This window comes from Ciconia boyciana, chromosome 12 (genome assembly GCF_034638445.1).
Source record: "Ciconia boyciana chromosome 12, ASM3463844v1, whole genome shotgun sequence".
Taxonomy (NCBI): domain Eukaryota; kingdom Metazoa; phylum Chordata; class Aves; order Ciconiiformes; family Ciconiidae; genus Ciconia; species Ciconia boyciana.
Genome location: NC_132945.1, coordinates 5,875,683 through 5,886,899, shown reverse-complemented (window position 1 = coordinate 5,886,899; position 11,217 = coordinate 5,875,683).

Here is an 11,217-nt window from a genome sequence, read left to right as displayed (position 1 = left end):
ACAGGATAATGTCATCCTAATGATTCATGCCATGTTGTGCAGCTGGGCCAATTATACTTTATGACTGACTGATAAGACAGGAAACTGAGATATTTTTCCCCAACACTGTCAAGGCTTTGTGTTCTCTGTATTATACTTAAAAAGAAACCATTTTTTACAAATTATTTCTATTAGGTTTTGAATCCCTCCCAAAACTTTTACATAATCAGGACACACCAAGCTCATCCTGGAAAGTGGTCGCCTGCCAGGCAGCCATTCCTTCGTCCAGACAGAGCTCCTTCTGTAGTGCTCCCAAGTTCAGCCTATACCTAGACTAGATCAACATTTGCCAAATACCTATCTCAAAATCAGAGCATACAAAGATAGCATACCACTTTAAAATACTTAGTACACGTGTAATTATTTGCGTAGATGTGTTCTTGTATAAAAATACACTGCAAATGAAGAAATTGTTTATTTTAATGTTCAGCATAAGGCCTGAATATTCTGAAAGGAAAAAGGTGGTGTGTAGCACACTAACAGCAGGGCAACAAACATACTCAAAATACTGAAGGGAGGAAGAAAGAGGACTAATCTTCAAAGTAAATATTAATATAAAAAAGCTTTTACTGACTAATACTAAATGCATTATCTTTTTGACAGGTAGTGAGAGATATATCAGGTCTCCCTGAAATAAAAATTAAAAAAAAAAAGACATTTTTCACAGCTGTAAAAGAAGCCTTATTCATTTAGTACATGATTCAAGGTCCAACGAGCTGATGAAAATCTTTTGGTCGACTTCGCTAGGTTTTGGTTCTGATATCTCAGCTCCTGGAAATTCCAGCCCCCAGCAAAGCATATGGATAAGGACTCAAGATTTAAATGGGATGATCTATATTTCACTCCAAGATATATTAAAAAAAATAATCTGGATAAAGAATGTTCCTAACCTTTTATCTGTAGCATTCTACCAACTCAATCATTCATCTTCCTGCCACATTTGAAACAAGGATATGTTTTGTCAGATAACTCTCTCAAACTGCAACAGAAGTTTTATCACAGGTTTGAAACGAAAAGTAATGCTGCTGTTAAAATCTAGTCTTGCTAACACATAAATCTACTGACATTATTGAGGTTGCCCTTCCAGTGCATTTCAGCGTGTTTTACTAGGTTTATGATGAACACATGTAGATGGAAAAACAGATGAGATTGAATAGAAGATGTGACAAATACATTCTCTCTAGCTCTGCTTTGACCTGCTCACACTATAATGAAAAAGTACTTGTGTGTATGTATAGATATAGATATATATAGTATATCACCATTCACTGAAAATACTTTCTAATGAAGTCTATGTATGCATGTAAACATGCTCAAAGTTGAGTAGAAAAATATATTAATACTTAAGTGACTCTTTCTTACATTTCAGTTAAATCATCTCGAAAGAGCTCAGTATATACTTCATTTCATGTTCCCAGATTAATGTTAGGGTCTGAAGGAAATTTGCATCTTCTCTAGGCAGAAGTTGCTTTTCTTCAAGATTATTGCAGATTTTTCAATGTTTTTCAAACACAACCAGGTAAAATATCCATATTCCAGAGACACAGAACATAAAGCTAATGGGAATATAGGCGTTTGGAGACATTGTGTTCCTTCAGGACAAAACAAAGGGGTTCGTAAATCCCATAGCTCCAGCTTGTGGCTTTCCTCTAGGGAACACGCTATCTGAGATGAAAAAATTCTCTTGCTCTTTACTCTTTTTGTTACAAAATACAAAGCACATTTGGTTTGAACAGATGGCCACTGAATTTAGTGGAAACAATCCATTGATTTCAATAGAAATTGGATCAGGTTTGAGGTCTCAAACTTGCTACTTGATTTGAGCATTAATTTGATATCTCAGGAAACAGGATCATGGGTCATGGATCATGGGTATGGATCATGGGTCATAGGTATGTCTGCCAAATCTCAGATTCCCAAATGGAAGCTGCAACTTCAAATCCTGTTCAGAAGTGTACTACTTCCAGGTTGTTGATTTACTTTAAAAATAGCTGTATGATTTATATTGCAGCACACAGGTTAAATTCATATTCAAATGTCTAAAATATGTTCCTTCAGCACTGGCTTTCAGGTTTACATAAACAAAATTCTCATATCATAAAGGCTGTTCAAAACTATTCTAGCAGCTCTTTAACTTATCAGCCCCAGAGACATGAAGCCAGTCACTGTGAGTGTGCCTGAAGCAACATGCTATTACTTTTCAGATGTTGAGAGATAATATGTATGTCTTCCTGAAGACTTCTTCCTCCCCTCCTGCCCTGTCTCCCCCCTGAGCAAATGTCATTGACTGTGAAATATTAGGGAACCATGCATGTGTTGAGTGGGCAAACTGAAACCAAGAAGGAAGAATTGATTATCTCTAGAATCAAAGACTGGATCACAGAAACAGCAAGGAATAGAATCAGGAACTCCATTCTCCTATAGCAGTTTATTGCTTTACTGCTTTCTGGTGACTGTCATTACGTTTACCAATTTGGCATCCCTAATCGTTCCTGGGCAGGTCTGTTTGAATCCAGAAGAATCTATTCAATAGAAACATCTAAATAAATCAGCAGTCTGAACATGATGTACTGTTGCTCAGGACTTAGGACGCTTCTATTTGTAACAACGAGAGTCTGCAGATACGCATTTAGAAATGTGGCACAGCTTCTTTTGGTTTTTTTCCAAAGAAAACTCTTACTTGGGAATGCAGATATCTTTGGGGGATATGGGATAAATACCACACTGTGAAAAACAGGGTGCTGTAGTGAAAAATTCCTGAAGCAGTGCCAGAAAATGCATTGACATAAATGGATTCTAATGGGGAGGAAACAAACTCTGACTGCAGGAGCTGTTTTTAATGAAATGCCTAAGATCTCCTTATTCCTGTCTTGGCCTCGATGCTGTCACTCACTGGTTCAAAATGCCAGCAAGTCAGCAATGCTCACTTTCTCACAACAAATGGTAGCATTTTTCGCATGTTCTTTGCGCAGCTGTTTAATGACCGCCAACCTGCACCTCACCATTAACTGAGACATAACTCTATTGCGCAGCAATAGGGTTTTACCTGCTTCATTTGAAGCATGGGGCACCTGCTCTAACAACTGTTCTTATGAACATACACATTACTTTAGAAGGCTGGTTAAAGGTGACAAAGTGCACAAACCTACCCTGGACCTTTTTGCCCTCGTGTGGGTAAAATATTTACACTGATTAAAAATAAGAAAAAAAAATATCCCATTTCCTGTTATGAAAATGGAGTAGTTAATATGACTGGAGATTCTTTTTGTTACATTGCAAATATTCTATTCACAATATTCAATTTGAGTACAAGTTGCACTATTTGAGGTTCTTTGAATAATTCAGATGCATTCATTTACTCTTGATTAGTGGATCAGGTGTTTCAAAAAGTGAGTATTTATTTTATTTTATGACATGTAGCATTAATAATGTATTTACCTTTCTCACAAGCTGCTTTTTAAAGAAAGCAATAAAAACATGCAGGGAGACAAGACTTCTGAATAGATATTAAGGAACCATGGAGCCACTTAAGCCGTCGTTTTGAAAATAGTCTATTATAACTGCTATTTCTCAGGGAGGAAAAATACAATCTTGATAAGACAAAAGGGTGAGTAACCTGGGTTGAACAGGTGATGCAATGCCAGAGAATTACAGCACTGCTTTCTGTACAACAAATAACAGAGAGGTAGTCATATTCCATGCCTTCACTGTGATGAGTACGTGTTTGGAGAACAGCTTTGAGTATTTTTATGAAGTAGTACATGGAAGTTCTCTGGATTATCAAATACTGTTTGAAAATTGCAGTGGGAAAAGGCCAAATAACATTACTAGGACCAGTAGTAATATTAGTTATGGCAAATGAAAAATAAATCACAGCTGCAAAGTCTGAGGACATTAAAGCTTGCATTCAAAGAAGAGGAAAAGTTTTTAAAAACATTTGCTTATGCAGAAACTCTTCTAAAGAGGGACCATTTCTGCAAACATATTAAAGAAGTGACTCCTGGGAGACATGATTAATCTCCAGGAGCTGTGAGCACTGTTAATTGTCCAGATGTCCTTGACAGACTGCACAAGCACATGAGAAATGCCCTACTCAGTGAGACCAGAAATGTGTCCAGCTCTGTGTTCTGGCTCGGATAGGGACAGCTGGACATGCTGCTTAGAAGGAACAAGGGAACTTCGTCTGTCTTCTGCTGTCCAGGCCCCAGACAATCCTCCAGCGGTCACAGTTTTTGTGTCAGCGATGTTAGAAGCGGTACCCCTGTCCATCCCTTTTATTATCTGCTTATAGATCTGTTGTCCATGAATTTGTCTAATCCCTTACTGACCATGCTGTTGCTGTCTCCCTGTACATCCTCCTGTGACAGATATGTAGGTAAGTACGTAGGCAGCTAATTAAAATGTTGCTATACCTTGTGAGTAAAATCTTCATGTGTGCTTAATTTTTTTGAAAATAAGATTTTCATTCTAGCCTAAAATAGGAAGATATGACAAGGACAAGGTTAAAACTAGTAATAAAAGAATAATATTTACATCCCTTTAAGGATACAGCTTTTTAGACAGAGAGCCCAAAGGGGAGCATCTGACAGTTTAAGAAGTTGACTGTAAAAGTTACCATGTTAATATAAATTTTAGTGCTAATTTCATTCCCTTACGGAATTCAACTCCTAAAACTTCATGATAGCTTTAGAAACTAGGATGTCCTTTGTTGACAATTTCCATATTGACTGCCTTCCTTGAACACTCAGTTAGCATAACTGTTTTCTCTTAATTTCACTATTTGATAATTATATTAAGATTAGGAAGGCTCAATTTCTTTTGCTAGCTTCATTTGTAGCATCACAAATTACTCTAGAATGCAAGCTCTCTTAAACGGAAATTGAGAGGTAAATTTGTTTTCATTTCTGCTAAAATCTTTTTTTGTTGCTGAAACTGTGGTAGTTGTATGGAAAGACCAGAAAGGAACAAGCTGCCATAGTGTCCAAAGGTATTACCCAGATGTTTTCTTATTCTCCAGCTTTTCTTAACTGTGCGGGTTAAGGATAGAAGTATGTGATGTAATACTGATTTGTACAAATCACCTTTGTCATAGTTGCTTCGATACATATAATTTTCCATAGTAATAGTACTACTATGAATTAACACTTTTCACGACTAAAAAGTAATTTTACTACACCATCTACTGTACACCATCTACTGTAATAAATACATGGAGTTTTTTTTTTCATAAACAAGGTTACAATAACCTTGACTAATTCAGCTTTTTTATCGAGCACTATAGTTACAATCTACTTATGTCAAACTTCTTAGACTTATGCTGAACAGCTAAAGCCTCTCTAGAGGGTCAGCACTCAATTGATCACTACATTTTAAACCCTTTATGCAAACTATCAGTTATAGAATCAATAGTCACAAACTCTGGCTTTTTACATTAGTGTTCATAAACTGAGCAAAAATGGGCACATTCCTCTGCAGAAAAATCTGTAAGCCCTTTAGTTACTACAGCTGCCATAAACTCCATTTAACAAAATGGCAAATCAAGCTTATAAAGTCTGTGTGAAATACAATATGAATATGTAACTTTATCATGTGCCTGCACTTCAAGTTAAGAATTGTAATGTAGCTGTATAAAAGAATAATTTTCCTACTCTGGATATGAACTTTCTGCACTGAAATCACAAGCAGAACTTCTTTGAATTTATATTTATTATTATTATATTTTTATGTTACATCTGGTCTGTGAAGGTAACTATGACTAGGCAACTCAGTTCTAAGGATTTGGGAAAAATTTGAGAAAAAGGTGAATAACTCACAGTAAGAGGAGTATTTTTGAGTAGTTAAAAAGGTTTATGATACAAAGACTAAAGTTGAGGGGAAGGTGGAGAGGAAACGATTTAAAAATATAAAAAACCACACAGTACATATTTACATTACTCTGCATATTTATGCGCAGCTGAACTGAGAACCAGGTAAATGTAACTCTTATTATTAATCATTTCCTTCATACCAACGTCCACACTTTTGCTGCCTGTGCACATTTCTCATCTTAAACTTATATCTCAGGCCATTTATCATCTAAGAATTGACTTGGAGAATACTACTAAAGATGCTTTTCAATCAGACTGAAATCACCATCGCGTGTGCCGCAAACTTTCTGCTGCTGGTGTTACTTTAAGTAAGTTGTTTCCAACTACAGCCAACTATGACCGTATATAATAGGTGTTTCTGGAAGTTGGAGTTGAGGGCCTTTCTGGAAAGCAGAAAGTTGCCAAACCTGGCAAACAAGTCATAATTCTCGTGCCACATGCTGTAGTATGTGAGGCAGATGTGACGAGTAAGGCAGCTGCTATTAAGTTATAGGCTTTTGGCAGCTCATCCTTGACCATGTGGAGAACATGCAGTGTTGACACAGTCCAGCAAGTAATGAATTAATAATTAGGAATAAATTGTCAAAACTAATGGTGCAGGCTGGAGTAAACTTGTGAAACTTAAGTGAGAAGGAGTTTGAAATGTGCATAGAAGGAGCTGCTAAATATCGAAAAAATTTACGGGAAAAATAGGTTTTAGTACTTTCCCTGTTAGAAATGGCACTGTCAGATTTGTGCGACTGTACAATGTGGATGATGGCATTTCAAGAGATTTGCAAGTAAAGGAGACCTGGGGATATCACCCGGGTGGGTCCAGGATGACCTTCTCACCGAAGTGCTATTTCCCTGCATGTGACCTTCCTTCAGGTGATCAGCTGTTAAACTGAAGCTGAGGGAAGGCAATTTCATGGACATTATTGTTTTCTTGGTTTGTTGCAGCCACAGGTTGTTCAGATGTAAGCACTTAGCAAACAGGTAAACGCATAAAAATAAGACACTTCTTCCCAGTTCAGAAGAATTTTCTTTCTTCAAGAAGAGACAAGACTACCGATTTTCTCTGCATTATGGCAACGCTTCTTGCAGATTTTTGTTGCTCTTGATGTTTCTCCTGCACAAAGAGAAACATTATTTAATGTTTTCATTTGGTTCCTCTATGGTACAGGTGCACATGCCTAAGCACAGTTGGCTCCCTGTTAGCTCTCAGAAAGACTTGTCACAGAAAGGAAAGTGATGTGCCAGCGCAGCATTTAGCAAGGGAGTGCAGAAAGGGAAATGGAAACCCAGCAACTGTACTTACCTTCTTAAATAGATTCTGTTTTACACTATAGGAGCACACTTCTCTGCACGGCTGGCTCTTGTGCTAGTTAAGCAAAACTTGTCACAGGAAACAAAAATATTTGCCAATTTGGCTTTAACGCAAAACCTATTCTTTGTTCTTTTGCATACATCAAATGTCAGCCTCTCTATACCCCTCTGACAGGAAGCTGGCACAAAAGACAAAACACAACCAGGTGCATCCTGGCAGGCAAACCGTTCTGAAGAGGTTAGTAGTCATGCTTGGTGGGAGAAGAGGGGATGGGCTTGTTTTATTTGAGATCCACTGATGACACTAATTTTCATACTTCAAATATAATCTTTTATGTAAATACTAGGTTTTGGATTTGTTTGATTTTAGCCATCTAAAAGGCAGACATGTAATCTTAATTTTCTAGCTTTCCTCCATCATCAGCTAGGCACGTGCAGATTCGGAAATTTTAGAACTGAAGGAATTACCCCTGCAGGTACCTTTTTCCCAATACCCAGCATAGAGATGCTTTAGACAATTAACTTTGACAAAACACCTCCCTAAAATTAAGGGTGATGTATCTGTCCTTGGCTATTGTGTCTAATTAGAAGTACACAGAGTTTTTTTCCAATATGTAACAGGCAAATGTGTATATATATTTATATGTTTGTTTCTATTCAGCCTACTGGCTAGATTTACTTTCACGGTAATTAGATTCAGGTACTCACTTTACGTCAGATGTTCTGAGTAGAGAAATCATTAACATTCCTCCATTTTCATTACATTTCATATATCCTATGAAACATTTATATGCAAATTCACTCAAATTTTACAGCATAAATCTTCAATATTAGTGTTTTCTTGGTCCTTTCTGCTTATTTTAGTAGCATATTTTGAGGGAATTTCAGACAAGCATTTCCAAAACAGTAATAGGCTTCAATAACTGCCTTTTGTAGACTGAAGTGACAGCTTTTAGCTTGGAAAATTTGATCTTTTCTTTAATATTCAGTAGTATTACCCTGACAAAAATACATTTATGATTCAATAGGCTGAAATCTGATAAAAAGCATTTAAAAATCCAAGTAGATTGATTGTATGTAATCATTGCAAGAGAGTGAATTCAGCTAACAAAAGGGCTTTCTTACCATGCTCCACTGTGAAAATTTTACTTTTATATGGATATAGCTGTGCAGCACATTATTTGCAGCACATAAGCTGCAAATATGACCCTTTAGATTATTTTTCTGCATTTAAAATACTTGTTTAGAATTTCAGAGACTTGTTTTCTTTGCCAATTTCCTCAGCATCGTTTTTATGAGCCAGTCAGCTCAGGCAGTCTAATCTTTTTAGATGTCAAGGTCTTGTATTACGTTTCCTATGTTACCAGGCAGGCACAGTGCTCAATGTCTCCACTGCAATTAAAACAAACAAACAGCAACTTGTATCTGCCAAGACAGGCAGCTTTGACTTTGTGAACACCTACATAACATAATGAATATTTTTAGATTATATACAGTAATTGGTGTGATGCTCAGTGATTACGTTTGTCTCTTGTACATAGATGAACTTTGAAAACAAAGGAAATTAAATTGAGAGTGTGTATATTTGTATGGAGATTGACTACACATCTTTATTTTCTCATTGAACTTTAGTTTTTAAACCATTATCGTCCATTCTGGTCTCTCTAGTTAGAATCACTTGAAAGCATTAGCTCTTGCACAGCAACAGCAAGAGTCCCTTCATATTTACTAGAAATTAGCCTGTAGGCCTACTTGGTACAAGGCCCTCTTTAAATAGGCCTAAAAATATTCCAGGTATGTCTTCTTTGCCCTTACAGATCTTGATTATGTTATGTTGGTTTTAACAGATATTTTTATGCAAAACAAAAATGTTACTTATCTATAAAATGTGAACGAATAAAATTAGCATTGCACTGCATGTCTGCAGACAACCTGGTGTATCTTAGTATATCTGTTAGGTGGAAAAGTCGCTCGCTTTACCTGCTTGCCTGTGTCTTTATAGTATTTTTCCTAAAGCATTCAAAGTATTTACCTTTCCCCTCACCCGCCCACCCCACTTATAATCACTTCATTTTTCAGACTGATTTTAACTTTCCTCTGTTCAATTAGTCTCCTGAGAACTATACACTGGCTTATTGTAGTTCCATACACCTGTAAATCGAAGCTTGATCTACACAGCAGAGAAGCAAAAATACACCTTTTATAGAACAGCTGACATTTGGAAAGTTTAGACAAGCTTTTTCAGTACAGTCTTTTATCATCTCTGATAACTAAACAACAACTCAAGCTAAGTACAGGTTAAAAGCAATTTCTCTTAGTTTAATCTCATTATGTTAATCAACTCTTTTACTACATACATAACAGCTGCAGTAGCAATGAATAACTTCATTTCAGTGCCTTAGAAAATGTCTTTTTCTTTGCACACCCTACTCATCTGCTCTAGAACACATCACAGCTGGTGGCTTAAAGCTATGGGTTGAAGTCTAGTACAGTGCTTCCAGGCACTTCATTTATCTGTCTCTTTGATAGGTGTACATACTAGCTTTCTTTTGTATAAATACAGACTTCTTAATCCTAGTGGAGAAAAACTGTAAGAAGAGGTAGCATCAATTCCATAGTTAAAAGCTATCCAGAAAGCATGGACCTACAGATTTAAGGTCCTGCTTTGAATTGCTTTGAATTAAATACGAAGACATAGCTTTCAGATCATGAATGCATTTACTGTTAGAGCTTTAGTTTTAAGCATGAAATTAGCACCATCAAAAAACCTCTAAATCACTAAAATAATAAAAATAAATCATTAGTCTCATTGTAGTTATCAGACATGATATATTTTCATACTGGATCATGAATGCGAGGACCAGGACAAAAAGACTACATCTTGGAAAAATACTTGTTATTTGCAAGTAGAGTCCAGAGGTACCTTCTTAAAACACAACTTTCAGCACCACACAAGGGAGGAGAGGTGTCTTCTGTTCGCTGTAGAAAGTACCTTCTTGCTCATTTCCTTCTGCTTGATATGTAGCACTTCTAAGGAGAGGCAGACTAGCTGCTGTTCAAACTACAGCTCCGTCCAAAGGCCACACTGGAAGAAACCTGAAGAAAAGGCAAGAATGCTAAACGATCATATGGGCAGCATATCTCCAAAATTGCCTGCTATTGGAAAACACATGCTCTTCTTTAAATAAATCCATGTGTAGGTTCTAACAAGCCATTACCTCACCACAAACTACCTAGCAGGAGGTCTTGGAGTCCATCTTACAGGTAAGAGATGTTTTTTGAACACTGCACCAGCCCTCCCTCAGTGCTGCAGCACTTTGGTGAAAATGTTGTACTCTGTAGAGCTACACAGCAAATACCTGGGATTCAAGTATTTCCAACATGGCCAGAGAATTGCTCCAGGTATTCCTGGTGCCCGCAGAGAGGAAAGCAAAAAGATGACTCCCAGGGAACACTACTGCAATCCCCCTGCAGTTTTGCACAGTGACACCAATGCTAAAATTATGCACATCTTCAGATACTACATATTTCTGCCTTGCTCTGTTATTCTGGTTTATCGGATCTCTGTGAAATTCCACAATTTCATTGCTTCCTGAGGTTGCCCTTCAAAGTATTACTGAGCCCAGCTTGAGAATTTACCATCCAAACCAGGGAAACCATCTCCAGAAGTTTTTATTCATGTTTTCTTTTTTTAATTTGTAGGCTGAATACAATCTTTAGAATAACAACTAATGTTTCAACAGTTATTGTCAATGAAGGAATATACTTGTCCACAGTTTTGATGCCAAAATAAATACTATTTTCCTGCTTGAAAAGGTCCCGCAGACAAGAAAGCTATGCTTGCAAAGCTGTAACTGCATCAAAGAATAAGATACTACGGCCTTAGTGTCAGGACAACTATCAAAAGAGTTGTTTTTTAAATATGGACTTAAGTAATATAGAAAAATGCATATAATGTTGTTTCATTAGTTCCTCATTTGATGGTTATTTCATTATATCACATTCA